The sequence below is a fragment of the Molossus molossus genome, unplaced genomic scaffold (assembly GCF_014108415.1).
Source record: "Molossus molossus isolate mMolMol1 unplaced genomic scaffold, mMolMol1.p scaffold_m16_p_14, whole genome shotgun sequence".
NCBI classification, from domain to species: Eukaryota; Metazoa; Chordata; class Mammalia; order Chiroptera; family Molossidae; genus Molossus; species Molossus molossus.
This window is the reverse complement of record NW_023425349.1, coordinates 56,144,231-56,161,991: the sequence shown is the minus strand read 5'-3', so window position 1 is coordinate 56,161,991 and position 17,761 is coordinate 56,144,231. Positions and strand designations below refer to the sequence as shown.

Genomic DNA, 17,761 nt, shown 5'->3' with positions numbered 1-17,761 from the left:
CTTGGTTACAGTGGGAAATTATAAAGCTGCTATATATACATACCTTAAACATGTTACAGCAACTTAAAACACCTAACTGCATATTTATTTACCAGTCTTTTGATGTAGGACCAAGGTCTTTTCTTTGACTAAGGTCTTTTCCTTGGAGTCCACTTCAACCATCTGTCCTGTATAAGTCTTCTATAATTTAAAAGTATTGATTTCTTTAATGTGGACTGAGAACTTAAAAACATTTGTGAAGCACTCTTGAGTGTAGAATCATTTTTTATTTTAAAATTCCCCTTAAGATCTTTTACAATATCTACCCCATACCTAATTTAGCAACAGTTTTTTAAAAATCAGTTCACCTTTTTTTTACTCTGTCTAATGTAGTTTTCATTAAAAAAAAATTGCCTTCCTTTTTCTACTCATTTTATGTAACTTTTAATTAAATTATGTAAATATAACAGCATACAGCTGTCATAAACATGTCTGTCATAAATGGGTTTGGGAACAAACACAATGACTCTTGGTAAATATCCAACTTGATTGGTGTACACCAGCGTATCAGAAAGTGCTTCCTAGCCAAGAGCACTCAGTGTGCCATGGGCAGCAGGCAGTATATTTCACAGAAGGAACAGAAGACATCAGTCTCCGGTGAGTGGATGACAAGAGCTTCTGCTGTAGTTTAATCCGCAGCAGCATATACCACTAAACGAGTTCAGAGTGTTGGTGTGTTGAGGTGGTCCAGAAGGGTAATGGACAGCTTTGGAGAGGTTGTTGGGGCTGGAAAGATGGGTGGGATTTAGGAAGGGGAGTTCTAGTTGCATGTGCATGCTTGTCAGCTGTGTGCGTGTGTGTGTGTGTGTGTGTGTGAGAGAGAGAGAGAGAGAGAGAGAGAGAGAGAGAGAGAGAATGGCTAAGTGCTCAGCAAAGGAAAGACATCTATTTCTTTGGAATACAAAATAGTCGACAGTCAGATAGACCAACTTCCTCTATTCAAAATCCTCTTCCAAATTCTGTCTCATGAAGGAAATTTCCCCATCTCATGAGGGTGTGGTGAGGATTTTGATTGACTTCCTAGTGTAAATAAAATCATTGTGGTAGTAAGAAATTTAGTCATTTAGCCTCCCATCTTCAGTGTGGACTACACCTAACCCATCCCAGGCAGATGAAGTGCTACTCTATTTTAAGAAAACTGCCAGAGAGGCATTTATGATTTCTGTTTATGATCCACTCTGATGTTCTGGCCTGATGTAATAATACTTCATATATTTAAAAATTATTATTAAATCTGTTTTCCAGTGTCTAGGCTGAATTATTCCAAAGTGATAGAGCCATCATTTCATCTATTTTTTAAAAAATATTTATTTATTGATTAGAGAGAGAGGAGAACAGAGGAAGGAGAGGAGGGAGGGAGAGAGAGAGAGAAAGAGAAAGAGAGAGAGAGAGAAACATGGATTTGTTCTTCCATTTATTTGTACATTCATTGGTTGCTTTTGTATGTGCCCTGATTGGAGATACAACCCATAATCTTGATGTAGTGGGGCCTCTAACCAACTGAACTACCTGGCCAGGGCTGTATTTTTTTTTTTAAATTTTTTTCTTTATTGATTTTTAGAGAGAGAGAAAGGGAGTGGGAGAGAGAGATAGAAACATCAATGAGAGAAAACATTGGTTGGCCGCCTCCTGCATGCCCCCCACTGGGGATTGGGCCCACAACCTGGGCATGTGCTCTGACCAGGAATTAAACTGTCAACCTCTTGGTGCATGGATCAGTGCTCAACCACAGAGCCACATTGGCTGGGCTGTATTTTAAATTTACTAAGTAGAAAGGAAGAGAAATTACAAAGCACGGATTTCCCCATCTGCAATTTCAAACCAGCCATAAGGGTGTTAATACTGTATGTGTATATCTACATTACTGTGTAGATGTGTGTGTGTGCATAAATATGAACATAAATATGTGTCTAAAACATAGTGTGTACATATACTATATACACACAAATGCACACACATACATATACACATGCCATAGCCATTGGAAACCAAAACAGAAATTTGATCAGATAAAGGTGCCAAAGGCAGTGTCATAGGTGTAACATGAAAGAATGCTGAGATTCTGTTTACTGAGATCATCTGACATCAAAAAAGGGAAAGTTGATTGTTTGATACCCTTTCACTTCTATCATTTTCAGCTGATCCTTTCTGGTCACTTCCTCCTCCTTCCTGTGCTCTGTACTGTCACAGGTTAAACAAGATCTGACCCTTAGATCAGTTTGCTAAGCTCCCCCTGATGATGAAGTAGGTTTGTTACTAAAAGTGGATTAAGGTAGCCTTTCGGTTGTTTATTAAAAGAGAATTCTTAGAGATGGAAGGCCTTGAAGATCCTAGGCCCTGAATCTGTAGTGTGGACCAAGTGGTTGCAGGGTTAACCATGGTAGTCTGGGATATGGTAACATTTTATTGGCATACTTACAAAGCCGGGCTTCTTAGGTATGCACCTCTAGTCTAGGGCAGTGCGGTCCAATAGAAACACAGGGTGGGGCAAAAGTAGGTTTACAGTGGTGAGTTTGCAAAACAGTTTACTCTTCTTTTATTATTTATTAATTATTGTATTTTCCATACAAACAACCATAAACCTACTTTTGCCCCACTCTATAATGTAAACCACACATATGAGCTATATATGTTAATTTAAAACTTTTAGTAGTCATATTTAAAAAATAAACAAGTGAAATTATTTTTAATAATAGATTTTAATACATTATACCTAAAATATTATTTGAACCTATAACCAATGTAAAAGTTTATTAATGAAATATTGTACTGCTTTGTTTGCTGTCTTCTGAATCTGGTATTTTGTTTAGTGTATTCCTAGTCAGAGTGGTCACATTTTAAGTGCTCATTAGCCACATGTGGCCAGTGGCTAGTCTGTTGGATAGTGTGGGTCTAGAGAGTGCCCCAAAGTAAGGACAGGGAGGGAACACGTCATCTCTATGTGTTGGATCCCACTGGATACAGGGAACCTGTTGTTAGACAACCTCTATCAGCCAGGGCGGTTCCATGGTATGTGTTGGTCATGCCCAGTAAGTAGCTGGAATCAGTGTGTTGTCGAGCATGGGGCTTTGGAATGTCACTGTGTGTTTGATTTCATCTCAGAGGGAGCAGTTTGATTCTTCTAGAGCTCTGAATAAAGAGAATTGTTCCTCAGAAAGAGAGTTGTTGAGCAATAAGTATAGGATTTCCTGGACAATAGCCAAGCTTGAGCAGGTTTTCTATAGATTGGTTAGCACACATTTTTTCCACTTCCTGGAGATGCCCTAGAATTAGAAGGTGAAAACAGTCATGTGTTACAGTGGGGAACTGTAAAAGACGCCATGTTCCTGAAACTCACCAAGTTGGAAATTGTTTACAGTGGCCAGGATGGACTGGTAACGTGTATCCATAGCAGCAGAAAGGCTTTCCCCTACTGTCCAGATCCCTGGGTACTCCTCTGAGTTCTTTTTCATTGCTGAGGGACCAAAAACCACAGATAAATATGGTGTAATTTTACTGCAAGACTTAGGAAAAGAACAGCAGTATTATTTTTGTATTGAAACAAATTGGGGACATATTATGAGTACAATACAAACTTCTCATGGACTTTAAAACATAATTAAAAATATTGATAGTGAGTTGCTTCGGGACACACTCTCTTTTTCCTTGGGCTTGCTCGTTCCCCTTTGCTCATTAGGAATAGTTCGTAGAAACACTGCCTTTTCTTGAGTTTAATATACCTTCATATTTCAGAGTATGCACAGAGAGAGAGGGAAGGAAACTCTGGTATGGTCATAATTATAAAGGTGGATTTTCCAGTGGTGGGGAAGAAGTTAATTTGAAATCAGGTATTTTGAGAGAGGATAATAAATGCCTGTTAAGATTAATTTCACAAAAAACTTAGTTTAAAAAATGGGTATATGTACACATACATATATGTATACATATACATATAATCTTTTCCTCAGGGTAGCCAAAGTTCATTCCCCTCCTCTCCCTGCCAATGTCATTACTTATATTTGAATATTTCTTTTAGTGAAATTTGATGAACAGGGCTACTACATTAGTTGTATTATTCCCTTTAGATTTTCAACTTGTATTTTAAATCTTTTCTAACAGTTTTACTTTACTCTGATTATAAGACTAATGCATACTGATTATATGAAGAAGATAAAGTTATCTACTAATGTGATACTAGTACCATCTCATCTTGTTTGTGATTATTGCTATTTAAAAATTTCTTTCTGGAAGGAAAACCTTGAACATGACCTAAAGCATAACTTCATCCTTATAATAACCTGTTTTGTGGTTATTGCTGTTTAAAATTTTTTTTTCTGAAGGAAGAACCATAGAAACAGAGGGTTAAAGTTATGCTTTAAGGTGATGAACTAATCATACGATAAAAGATATATCCACCATTTATATATTATAATTTTATCTATCGATTGCAACTGCAGTTGAAGAAAGATCTAGTTAAATGGTTCAGCAAGGAAAAAAACTGAAGTGAAAGAAAGCAACTTAGTGAATAGCATAATGCAGGTGGATGAGACAGGGGATAGCACCCTTTATTCTAAGAAAAGATCTGAGGATTCAGAGTTGGGAAATATATGATGATGCCCATTGCTAACACTCCTGAAATCTAGTAATCATGACAAAACAGTGCTCACTGCCCGTGGCCCGCTTTCTACTGCATATAGGCATGGCCTCACAGTACTTTTAAATCAGCTGTTGGTATAGTCAAGTGGAGACCTATTTAATATCCTAGATATAATCTAAAAAGAGAAGGGAAGTAGGCAATGGAAAACCATAAAAAAAAATCTATGGATCACTTTTTTAGTAATGCTCTCTGAAAAGGAAGGGATGGAATCTAATCATTATCAGATCCCCTACAGCTCCCAAAGCCCAGGCCTTTTGTTACATTGAAGTTAAGGCAACAGAGAGAACACTAGTGTAGTGGTTCTCAACCTTGACACCAACCTCTCAATGACTGCCGTTTGTTGCGCTGTCACAGAGGTTTTCTCATTAATGATTAAAGTACTAGAGCTGGTTCCTAGGTCTCTAGGAATGACACAGAGCCGATAGCCCATAGACTGGGTCTGCTCGTGGGAATACAGAGGTATGGGAACTTCATCTCTCCCAGTCACATAGTAAAGAAGCCCTGCCTACTGTGGCTAGAGAGAACAACCGTGTAATAACTTGCTTTGAACCGGCTTCCTCATGGAGGAGAATTCACAGTAGTAGCAGCTGCAGCTGCAGTAGTTATATAGTTACAGTCCATCTCTCTGCTGGTCTCTTCAAAAAGTCTGAACCCCAGGGAAAGTCTGACTCACAATGCTTTGGGACATGAGTGCTTACAGGTTTAATTAAAGCCAATTCTGGTAGAAAGGTGTCAAGGGGCACACGATACAGTGGATACTCACGAGGAACGACACAGGGAGAAAGCATAACTTTCTTGTTCGGAAAACCATTCATTTTTCTGTTATCAGTAACTGAGGGAACATTGGTAGCACTTTTATAATGCTGCCCATAAATGGTTAAGGTTTCTTTGGTTGCTAAATAGAGGCCTTCTGAGTTCAGGCAGCCACAGTGGTTTTAGCACTGCAGGGTGGGGTAATGTTTGGTACTTGATTTTCTTCTTCTTAAATTGTAAACTTGTAAGTCTAGGTATATTTCAGGAAGGAAGTTAGAATGTTGGGAGGTGATTAACGTCTCTCGTGGGGGGTAGGCTCTCTTGTTTTCAAACCCAGTGTATTCACATTTGTATTACTGTTCACTAGCAAAGGAACAATTCCCTCTCCTTCTGTGTCAGTTCTATTCTGGGCAGCTTTAGGGATCGGGAAGGTAAATACTGAGTGTCTATTAAGAGATCACCTCCCTCCCTTTTGGTTTTCCTTTTAGCCACATTGTTCCACATCGTCTGTTAGGAGGCTCTGTGAGGAATCAGCTTTTCATGAAACAGGCCAAGCCCCAGTTCCTTTCTCAGGAAGTGGTCCTCAAAGCTGTAGCCCTGACACTGTACGCACTGGTATGAAAAAAAGGGTGACAACAGGAAACTTTGGGGGACATTTTTGTTGTAGAGCTTTCTTAGGTGGAAATTCTGCGGAACGAGATCTGGACAGTCACTGGACAAAGGTAGAATAACGTGGACATGTGAGGGATTCAGCCTGCCCCTGGGAAACCGGCTGGGCTACTGAACTGAGGTGAGGGAAGGGAAGGTTATTTAAAACCACACTAACTGGATAAAGCACTGAAGTAGCAGAGGAATGGAAAAAAGAAAGTATGCTTCCAGGGTTTCTAAAAACAGGAAGAGAGAAATGAACCTGTCAGTTGTTATTCTCTCAATTTAAAGTTAAACTCAAGTGAAACAGTGGAAAAAGTATTGCAAAACAAAAGGCAAGTCTTATGAGAGGGTTAATCAGGGTCGTGAGAATCAACAGTTCGATAAATCATGTTGAAAAATTTACATTTATGTAATCTCGGGTAGAAAAAATTGGTAATTAAATTGCTACAGTAAAACAGCTGGATCTGTAGTTTCAAAGAGTAATCAATCCAGAATGATAAAGATCCCTCTTCTAGGTTTTCAACCATGCCTCAAGGTTCACTGCTGAGCCTAAAGTAAAGATTTCTTCTGACTCTGACTTGAAACTACTGTCTTTGTATTTTTGCATATTTACGTAGAAATATTTGTCATAGTATAGACCTAATTTGTATTCTTATTTTTTTTCTCAGTTAATGTAAAGCTGCCATGAATGGTTAGTTCATGTTATAATTTTAATGACTACATAATATTCTACCTAGAGACTGTACTTATTTAATTATGCTTTGTGTTACATATTTATGTTATTTCAAATGGCATTTTTTTTCTATTACAAATAACCTGCTATGAACATTCTTGTGCATCGTTCTCCTTTCCCTTATTTTGGATTATTTCTTAAAATTATTTTTAAATAGGATGAGTGAAAGAAACAAGCATCTGATGACTTTATCCTTATTGAAAAATTGCTTTCTAAAACATTTCTATAATTATACCTGGTGAAGTAAGAGTGTACCTAACGAGGTTACATTGCGTGACGGATTCCCTAGATTTAATGCATCTGGAAGAGATTCTCACCTGAGGTGATGCTGAGTCATCTCCCAAGGGAATCTTGGTCTCAAAAAATATTTTAAATGAATTGCTATGGACAAAAAAAGGAAAAGAAAAGCATCTGTCAATCAGAAATCTTGGATAGCCTCTAATGGAAGGATTTATTTTTTTAGGTTTGTGTTGTCTAAGAGTTTTGGAGCCTAAAACGGGGGGGGGGGGGAGTAAATACAACTTAATACATTGTATTTTGTTGTATATATGATAGCATCTAAAAACCTCTCACACTTAGTGGGGCCCATTAATATCTGTGAGTAAACAAAGTGTTGTGGGAAGCTTGTCACTGGAAGGAACCCTGAAATGAATGTTTTGTTTTGTTTTGTTTTTTGATCATGTGGTGGAAATTAGACTGTTCTGCTTAAAATTTCAGATAGTTTTCCACCCAGGTTTTCTTAAAATGAGGTATGTGTCTACAGTTCACTGTTACAGCCAATATTTGCAAATAGTGTAACAAAAAACTATTTAAACACAAAAACAAATATTCAGTCTCTCACATCCCAACCCATGTGGAAAAGGGAAATACTTTTTAAAAGTGGGAATTCTTAATGTTATAAATTATGTGGTTGGAGCAGGAACTATTTAAAAACTCACAACTTTAATAAGTGAAGGAGACATACTGATGTAAACCACAAACATGTTCAGCGCATGAGATCATTCAGACTCCTCACCTTCAAAACAAAAGGTTTTCCCTCTTCTGGCTTTTTCTTTCTTCTTTCTTCCTTTTTTTTTTTTTGACAACCACGTCAAGTTTTCCTGGCGGTGGCTGGGAGCAGCGCTCCAACTATTAAGCTGTGTGAGAACAGTGAACTTGGTCAGCAAGGATCATTTGTCTGCAGTTGTCAACAAAGGCTTGTTTTACTAGGAACAATGACTACGCAGGTTTGTGCGGAGTGTTGTGTGCAAAAGCGTTAATCAGTAAGCAGCTTGAGCCATACTGGAAATCTCTTTTACAGAGTTATTTTGCTCTTTAGAGGTGATTGTTGTCTCTGTCAATTGGCACCATCTGAAAAAGAAGTTCATCAGTATGCTGGGATGCTCTCTACAGAGAGAGCTTGACTCCAGCCCTCGGTTTTTTTTCTTTGGGTTCTCTTTAATCAATTTTCACCAGCGCACAGCCTCGATGCTATTGAGGTTTAAGTACAGTGACGTGATTAAATGATAATGATCTTGGTTTCCATCCAAGATGACATATTTTTCTAGTTTTGACAATACTTCAGTGCCTCAGATGGAGTACGTTTTTTTACACACTCATATTCACACACACACATGCACACACCTCACACTCACAGAGGACCTTGAATCCAAGAAGTACAGAAAGGACAACATTGGCTAATAAAAGGGTGCTAATCTAAAGCTAGTAGGAGTAACGGGGGGGGGGGTGGTGAATGAATAATTCTGCTGTGTTTGGCACTTACAAAAAGGACTGAATCACTACAAGAAACATTCTGAACTTAATTCCAGCCTGGCTGAATCATAAAGATCAAGTTGTTAGAAATCTGAAGCTGATAAAAGTTTCATTTTGAGTCCTAAGCAGTGGTACACATATAAGTCTTTTCTTTGTACACATATTTCAGGAGACTCTCCATAACTTTCCCCACTCAGTGACCTTCCCTATTACATTAAAAAAAATTTTTTTTCTTTATTACTTTTAGAGAGAGAAGAAGGGAGAAGAAGAGAGAGAGAGACATCGATGAGAGAGAACATCGACTGGCTGCCTCCTGCATGCCCCCCACTGGGGATCAGGCCTACAACCTGGGCGTGTGTCCTGGCCAGGAATTGAACCCGTGACCTCTGGGTGCATAGGTCGATGCTCAGCCACTGAGCCACACCAGCTGGCCCCCATTAACATTTTTATCAAATTCAGTGTGGGGCAGCTTTCTCTGCCTGACTGCGACAGGCGAGACTGATGCCAGGGAGTGTATGGAGTGGAAAGAGTTTTGAGTTCTTGCAATTTTAAAGAGTATTTGTGAAGGGCAAAATGTGTAGTGCCAAACAGCTTGGATGGTGAGGTCAAATGTCATATGTTCTAGTCTTGACATTGTCTCTTAATAGTTGTGTGACCTTGAGCAAGCCACTTAACCTCTCAGTATTAAGAATAAACACAAATAATGGATTAACATAATAGCTTAAAAATAATTTAGCATTTACTCTGGACCGAGCGCTATGCCTAGTCATGCTACATGTGTCACCATTTAATCCTCATGACAATGCATCAAAGTATGCCCTGTTTATATATATTTATATTTTAATCCTCACCCGAGGATATTTTTCCACTTTTTGTTCAGATAGAGTGGGAGGGAGAGAGAGAGAAACATCGACTTGAAAGGGACACATTGAGTGGTTGCCACCCGCATGACTCAACCGGGGCTGGGGAGAAACTGCAACCGAGGTACGTGCCCTTAGCGGGTTTCTGGACTGCAGGTCGACGCTCTAACCACTGAGCCAAACTGGCCAGGTCTGCCCTGTTATATTTTGATTTTACAAATGAGGGCATTGAGACCCAGAGAGGTTAAAAAAATCTTCTTGTAGGTGACATAGCTAGTATTTAGCAGTAAAACGACTGCATCCCTTGAACCATATTCATTCCACCATATCATCCTGGCTCTCCCCAAATGCCCTGGTGTGATACCTTGTATACCAGGATTCCTGCTTTTGAAATATTGAGTAGGTGATACAGGGTGAAAAGGTTGACCAAGGATCTCCACAGATTCTAAATTTGTGCTACAACCTTCTAATGGTTGGAAAGTGGGTGGTGGGGTGGGGGATTGACCTATGAGAACTAACATTCTAACTAATCTCAGGTCAAAGTGGTTTCCAGCAAGTGGTTTAGGTGTAGTGAGAAGTGGAAAGGAATACAGAAGGTGGAGGCAACCGACAGACAGACTTCTTTTGGGAGTGATCATGAAGGAATAATGATAGTGACATGCAGGGAAATCCAGGTGTGAGTGTCTAGTGAGTCACTTTAGTCAAAGTTCTTTCAGCCTTAAAGGGGAGGGTATGAGGATTTGTGTAGATGGACCACAGCAGTTACACCAAGTCTTAGAATGGGAGTCTTTGGAAATACTCCTTGAAATATTCAATAAACCCTGTAGACTTCATTATCCTTGAACAGAGCTTCCCTTAGCCAGAGCTGGAGGAAGTTGAAAGATGTTCTGGACTCCTCAAGACTGGCAAACCTGGAATACTACCTGAGCAGGAGGGGTCAGTCCTGCTAGGAAGTACTTGTCTTTTTGGAGGGGAACTGGCTAATATCTAGATCAAGGGTTTCTGTGGTAACAGTGGCTAGCTATAATTTCTGGATGTTTGAAAGATTTTTACAGAGAAGCAGCAGTTAATTAAAGAGCATCAGGGAATAACCTCATCTGCTAGTCTTAAAGATTGAAAATAGCCCTGGCCGGTTTGGCTCAGCAGTTTGAGTGTTGGCCTTCGGACTGGAGAGTCTCAGGTTCGTTTCTCGCTAAGGGCACATAACTTGGTTGCAGTTTGACCTCTGCCCGGTTGGGGTTGTGTGGGTGGCAACCACTCCATGTGACTCTCTCACATTGATGTTTTTCTCTCTCTCTCTTCCTCCCCTTTCCCTCCTTCTCTATCTGAAGATAAATGCAAAAATGTCCTCGGGTGAGGATAAAAAAAAAAAAGATAGAAAATAATGTGGTAATATTCTTATTTCTGAGAAAGGGGTCACCAGTGTATTTATATTATTGGTACCAAATTAGGCATTTGGTCATTAGAGCTCTTCCTCTTTGTTCATATAGGTATTACTATCATGTGGTAGTCTTGAGAGCAGAGTTGTTGATGATAGTATAGTGCAGCAGTTCTCAACCCGTGGGTTGCGACCCCTTTGGGGGTTGAACGACCCTTTCACAGGGGTCGCCCAAGACCATCGGAAAACATATATTTCTGATGGTTTTAGGATCCGAGACACCGCTCCTCTATGTCTCCAAGCAGGTCCACCCACATGCAGATATACTCACATACAACATGAGGAACTGTATTAAAGGGTCGCGGCATTAGGAAGGTTGAGAACCACTGTTCTGGAGTATAAAAGAAACTGGCCCAAACACATAAACATTTTGCCTATACACTGATTCTACTGGAGATATATTAGGATTAACAGTCTACTCTTTAGCATGGCCAAAATTTCTTGGGTAATTTTATAACTCTTCTTAAATTTTAGTGTTAAATGTTTGACAGTAAATGGAGTTAGGAGAAAAGAGTTAATAGAAATAACATAGGTAGTCTCTTAATGTTAGATGACTTTTCTCTTTCTACTTCTTTATATTTATTATAAGGTACTTCCACTGACTCCTATTGAGGATGGTGGTGATGATGATGATAGCTATTGTTTTATAGTGGTCTACCTGTTATTAGTCTTTGTATAATGTTTAGAAAATTTATTGTATGTTAACCCCCCCAAACCCCAGTAAGTTAAAGATTGTTATTTATATTTTAGTTAACACATTGGAATTCAGAGACTTATCTAATTGCTCAAAGTCACACAGTTAGTGGTAGAGTAAGGATAGGAACCTAATAAAATACAGTGCTAAAGTTAGACTCCTTTGTTTCATTTTTAAACGCATTTTTATGTTGTAAAATAGTGAATTAAAAAACAAATTCATACATATCTTACTTAAAAAAATCCTCACCTGAGGATACTTTTCCATTGCTTTTTAGATAGAGTGGAAGGGAGAGAGAGAGAGGAAAAAAACCACATTAATGTGAGAGAGACACATCAATTGGTTGCCTCCTGCAGGACCCCCACTAGGGCTGGGGAGCAAACCTGCAGCCCAGGTATGTGCCCTTGACTGGAAATCGAACCTGAAACCCTTTGGTCTGTGAGCCAATACTCTAACCACTGAGCAAAACTGGCCAGGGCTATATCTTACTTTTAAAAAAGCTAATGGTCTATAGAAATTATTTCTCTTGATTTCTGATAACTCAAAAAAAGTATTGTTTGTATAACAGAGGAAAGGGATTTAACAGGAACATGATGACAACCATAAAGGCTTCTTAGCTTTGTAGATGCCAGTTTTAAATCCCATGGCTTCCATTAGGTTCACTTGTAGTATATACTTTAACAGTATTTCTAATGAGGGTCTGTGAGTAGGAATAGCATTTAATAGTACTTCCCATGAGTGTCTCTGAGTGGTAAAATCTTGATCTTTGAATGTCTAAAAATGTATTTATTTTGCCTGACTGAATGATAGTTTAGTTGGGCATAAAATTATAGATTGACAGTAATTTCCCCAGAACTTTTAAGATTTAGGCATTATTGCTTTATTACGATGTATTATTTTTTTAATCCTCACCTGAGGGCATTTTTCTATTGATTTTTAGACAGTGGAAGTGGGGAGGATGGGGAAGAGAGAGAGAGAAAAATTGATGTGAGAGAGTCACATCAACTGGTTGCCTCCTGCATAACCCCTACTGGGGCTAGGGATTGAACTTGCAACTCAGGTATGTGCCCGTGACCAGGAATTGAACCCATGACCCTTGAGTCTCTGGGCTGACACTCTAACCTCTGAGCCAAACTGGCAAGGGCTATTATGATGTCTTTTTTTTTTTTTTTTAAATCTCAATGTATATGGTGTGGATTTATCTTTATCCTTCTCATACTTTCAATCTAAGGGCTTGTTTCTTTCTCCAATTATGGGAGATCTCTCCAAATATCCCATTTTTGTAATTCCCTTTATTATTTTTTTCCAGAATTGTTATTAGACTTGTAATGGAGTCTCTCAGTCTATCTTCTGACTCTCTTAATTGAATCTTAATATCTTAAAGAAAAGATCTCTTTTCCCCCTTGCGCTTCCTTCTAGGTGAAATAAAGTAATACCTCCTTAGTATTCTAATTCACTATTTTATTGGATGTGTCAAATATAGATTTTGATCTCATCTGTTGAACTTTCCTAGTTCAGTGAATGTACATTTACTTCCAAGATTTTTAACTGGTACTTTTTAATACATATGTCTGTTCTTTTTCTGCTTTTTTATTTTCATAAATTCATGCTTATTTTTAATGGATATTGATTCTTTATTCATCTTATTAATCATCCTAAACCTATTTATTTTAAACTCTTTGTTTGACTCTTCTATGAAATTAATTTCATTTGGGCTAAATTCATAACTTGATGGTTGATTGACTTTCTTAGAATTAGATCCTTTTATATGTTTGGAATTTTTGTTTGCGAAGTTGTTTGAATGTGAGGAATTTTCACTGTTTGGTATTGTTTCTTTCTCATTCTCCCTCCTTGACTAATGCTTTTGTGTTTTTTTTCTGTTGTCTTCACCTGGTACCTCTGTCTGACCTAGTCGACAGCTGAGAATTATAATAGTAGTTAAAATACTCCTGCTCTGTGTTGAGTTGGGGAACATCACAGATTCATGGAATAAGCAGGCAATCTGACTTAGTTTCTCTCCTAAGACTTTTTTTCCTCCTCTATGCCCCTAGCTGTTCAGAAAGCTGGAGCCTCAGGCAGTGGGTCATCTGTTTTTTTCCCCAGCTTCCTTTCACAGATGTGTGGATACTTGGACATTTGCAGGGGAGCGAGGAAGCCTGGCTCAGCCCCTGGATTCGAGTAATAAGCCAGGCTACACCTCCGTCTTGCATGTGGCAGTTCCGGCCTCAGACTCTTCAAAAGCCTAGTTCTCTGCAGTCCTGCCAGTTTCTGGCTTGGGATTTCTGCGTTTCTTTTATGATAGCTATTTCTGTTTATTTTCTGATCAATGGACATTTACCTTGCCTTAGACTGACAATATCTGAACCAATAGTCTTTTTAAAATTAAATCTTAAAGTGTAAAATATGTTGGATGAGAGAAACTGTTTAGGAGCTCAGACTTACAGGGCTGACATGATCTGAATTGTACCATTACTTTGCTAGTTTTCCTGTTTTAAAGTTGTTTCCCCAGGAATGCTGAAGTACTATTGTATTGGCTGTCTGCCTGTCTTTTATTTCTTCTTTTGAAGAATTGCTTCAAAAATTAAGGGATTTACTTTCTTCCTTGTGTTACTTTGATTGGGCAATATTTAGAATAAATTTCAAGACTGCCCTTTCAGCGCAAATGTCAGTATTGTCTCAAGGTAAGGACAATGATATTAAGAAATAAGCAAGTTTACAGAAATTATTCTCCAGAACCAATTTTCAGGAGATGTGACATTTGATATGATGTGTACTCAAGTATAAACCTCCACTTGACTTTCATGTGCCTTGTTATGAAATAGCTGAAAAGCTTCATGAGTTCTCAGGGTTTCCCTTCTTTTTCTTTTAAATATGAAATAATATTGTAGTAAAGGTGTTATTTATATTGGAGCTTTAAAAAAAGCAAATGTTAATAAAACTGCAAATGTTTTTTATTTATTTATTTTTCACATCTTAATAAATTCTAAAGAACCAGGAAATATCCATGCTTCAGGGTACTTTTAAATGTACTTTGAGTACTTTAGGTTTAAAGGTACCATTTTGCTGTAAACAACGTCTTCAGTCCTCCTTTAAAGTCTGTTAAAGACCCACAGAAACTTTCTTGCTATTCCAGTAGGTTGTGGTTTTATGCTCAGATCCTGAATTCTGGTAATTGGTCATGGTAACCAACCTAACGTAGGTATCTTGAAATTTTTTCTTTCCACTACAATAGTTTACTATCGACTATTGTTTTCAGGATTGCTATTTATTTAGTTAAAATGATTCTTAAAAATCTTTTGAGAGAGATGTGTGCATGGTAAAATTTTCACACAAAGTGTGTTCAGTAAAAGCAAATCTCTAATTCTGTCCCATCCCTTCAGGCTTCCTCAAGAGGGCCAGTGTTACTGTTTTCTTGCGTATCCTTCCTGAGATCTTCTGTGCATGGGTGTGCATATTCCCTTTTTAAAATAAATGATAACATATTGTCTACACTGTTGTGAACCTTGTTTTGTATACCTTACACCTTACTTTGGAGCTCATTCTCTATCAGTAGATAAAAAGAAAGCTGCCTGATGATTTTTTAAAATATTAAAACTGTTAACTTACTAGAAACTTTTGTACCCTGCAAAGCATTCATCATATAGGAGCTGTGAATGTCTATGGCAGGTTTGTTTTATTCTGAAGTCGGATGGACTCTGTTTATTCGGTGCTTCTGGCGGGTAGATTTTAAACTTTGTATTTTAGTGAGTAACAGCAGAGTTTCACTGAATGGGAGTCAGCTCCTAAGCTAGCCTTTCAGTTCTGTGTTTTCAACAATAGGTGGCACCAGCAATTTCTGTATTTGGGCTGTATGTAGATGTGAAGCATCATCATTTTGATTATTTTTCATTTCGTGTTGTTGTGTTCTTCACAGATTCTTTAGAGCAAAGATGTGTTGACCTGAAGGCCGAGAGGCTTGCACGAGCCTGCACACAGGCACGGGGATTAGGAAGCACTGGGTAGACAGGTACCTGGGAGTCTGTGCTGCATCCCTTTCCCGTACTTGCAGCAGTCATCTAGTGAGACCAGACATTTACGTAACACCTTCAATTTAACTAATTATGAATATGATATTATATATTCGAAATAGATCTTCACAGGTGACTATTCGGAGATTTATTTTGGTGGAGATTTGGTCCTTGGCCACACACATGAGACTTTATCATTGCAGCGAGGAGCCATGTACTCTCATAGCTTAATGTGTCACACCTGCATCGACAGGTCTCATCTCTGTCCCAGCCCTTCCCACTGCCCCATGCTCTCTGCGGTCTGTGCCCAGAATGCCCCCAAGGGATTTAAAACACAGCATGCAGAAAACTAAATGCATCCTATCCCCCAGAGGACAGTTTCCTTTTCTTGCCACCTTAGACTTCTCTCTGCTACTTTCTCATTTACCCTTCTGTCTTTCAAAAAATGTGTTTTATTCATGTTCGCTGACAATACACAGCTTTGGTCACTTAATCACTGTGTAATTCTTCTGCCCACTCCCCCTTTGTTCTGTTAGGTACAGGGAGAACAACCCTCCTGGCTCGAGGATGGAAAACTGATAGAGGGATCCTTAAGGTCTTCTAGGTTATGTGATCCAACTCAGGTGCGACATGCGCACACTCTGATATCACCATCCCTTTGCTTGTATTCCTCAAGTTCATGGCAACCCTCAGGTCCATGGGCAACCCGCAGGTCCATGGGCAACCCTCATGATGAGGAAATGAAGGGAGGCTCTGTGACCCTGGATAGTGTTGGCTTTCGGTGGAATTAGTATCGCTGTCCCTTTCTCTTCCCTCTGAAAGGGGGTTCAGAACTCCTCAGCCTTCCCCTGGCACCGTGCTTTGTTCTGTGCATGATGATAGGTGCAGGTTTCTGTGTTCCTAGAACCTTTGGATATTGCAGAAATCCCAGAAATGTCACTGTATATCTTTATGCCAGGATCTTATAAATCCCAGAGTTCTTAAATATTTTTTGTCTTCTGCAAATCAGTACTTAACTCTTGGAGAACTGGATTTTTCAGGTATGTTTCAGGTATTTCAGTGGTGAATTATTCATGTCACTCTTTTTAGTCAATAGTATGATACTCATACAGAAATGCTGGAGCATACGTTCAGAATGATGTGTTTTCGTCTTTCAAAAAATGTTTTTTGAAACATTTCAACAAGTCCAAAGCTTCAGTTGCTCTGCCCCATAATGTGCCATTGTGTTAGGACAAAGATCCAGTACCAAAGATCCAGGAGTCTCTGCCTTCTCCACAAATCCTGCTTTCAAACCTCCAAAAGCTCTTCCCAACTTGCCATTCGAGACCGTTATTATGTGGGCCTTACTTCTTTTCTTTGTAACGTAAAATGCCCCAGAAGCGTCTTTAGGAGTCTGGCACACACAGCCCTGTGTGTCTGGAACCAAGAAAGCTCATTTGCCTCCGAGAGGAATACCCAAGGGAAGGAGGGAGAGGGACGGTGCTCGGTGTGGCTGTGAGCGGCCGCGGCGCCCACGCTTCCTTCTGCACCACCCCCCGCAGCGGGGCAAAGGGCAGGCCTGCGTGTTTGCCTTCTGCGGGCCTCTCCCTCGCCAGGCTTCTCACCTGTGTGCTAGGGCTTTTGTTTTTCTTTCAAGGATGCTCCTAATGCTCATTCTCACCAGACTGCACCCACCTTCTCTGTCTCCAACAGCAGCAGTATTCCTCTTAGCACTGAGTGATTGCCTTGAAAACTGGTGTGTGTATATTCTAGAAATTGCCTTCAGACTATTAGTTAATGGTAATGGCCACTACTTAATTGAGGTAAAGTAATAAACCAGGCACTTTGGACCCATTGTCTTTTCAGTCCTCATCGACAACTTTATGAGGTAAATACTTTTACTTCTGCCCCATTTTACAGTGGAAGAAATCAAGGTCAGGAAAGTTAAGTAACCCGCCTGGGTTCATCTAGATAAAAGGCGTAGCCAGAAGAACGGGACTTGGCTTTCAAGGTAATACATTACTCTCTCCGTACTTTGAAGCAATGCTATAAAGTTATATTTCCGAAAGAAGCAGGAAGCCATACAGTTTCTTATCCTTGCTTAGCTCTTTCTGACCATCTACTCCCCCAAGGGTATAGACGGTCGCTTCTGTGATGCAGAATTTGAGCCCAGGCATAGCACCCTTTAACCTTCTCTAAGGAGAGCCAAATTATTTCTG

At 39.2% G+C, this 17,761-nt stretch overlaps 1 protein-coding gene across 2 annotated transcripts in view; it reads left to right on the top strand.

Moving 5' to 3' along the window:
• The window catches only part of GLIS3 (GLIS family zinc finger 3), a 469,129-nt gene that overhangs the window by 46,485 nt on the left and 404,883 nt on the right, over positions 1-17,761 (top strand). The window lies entirely within an intron of this gene.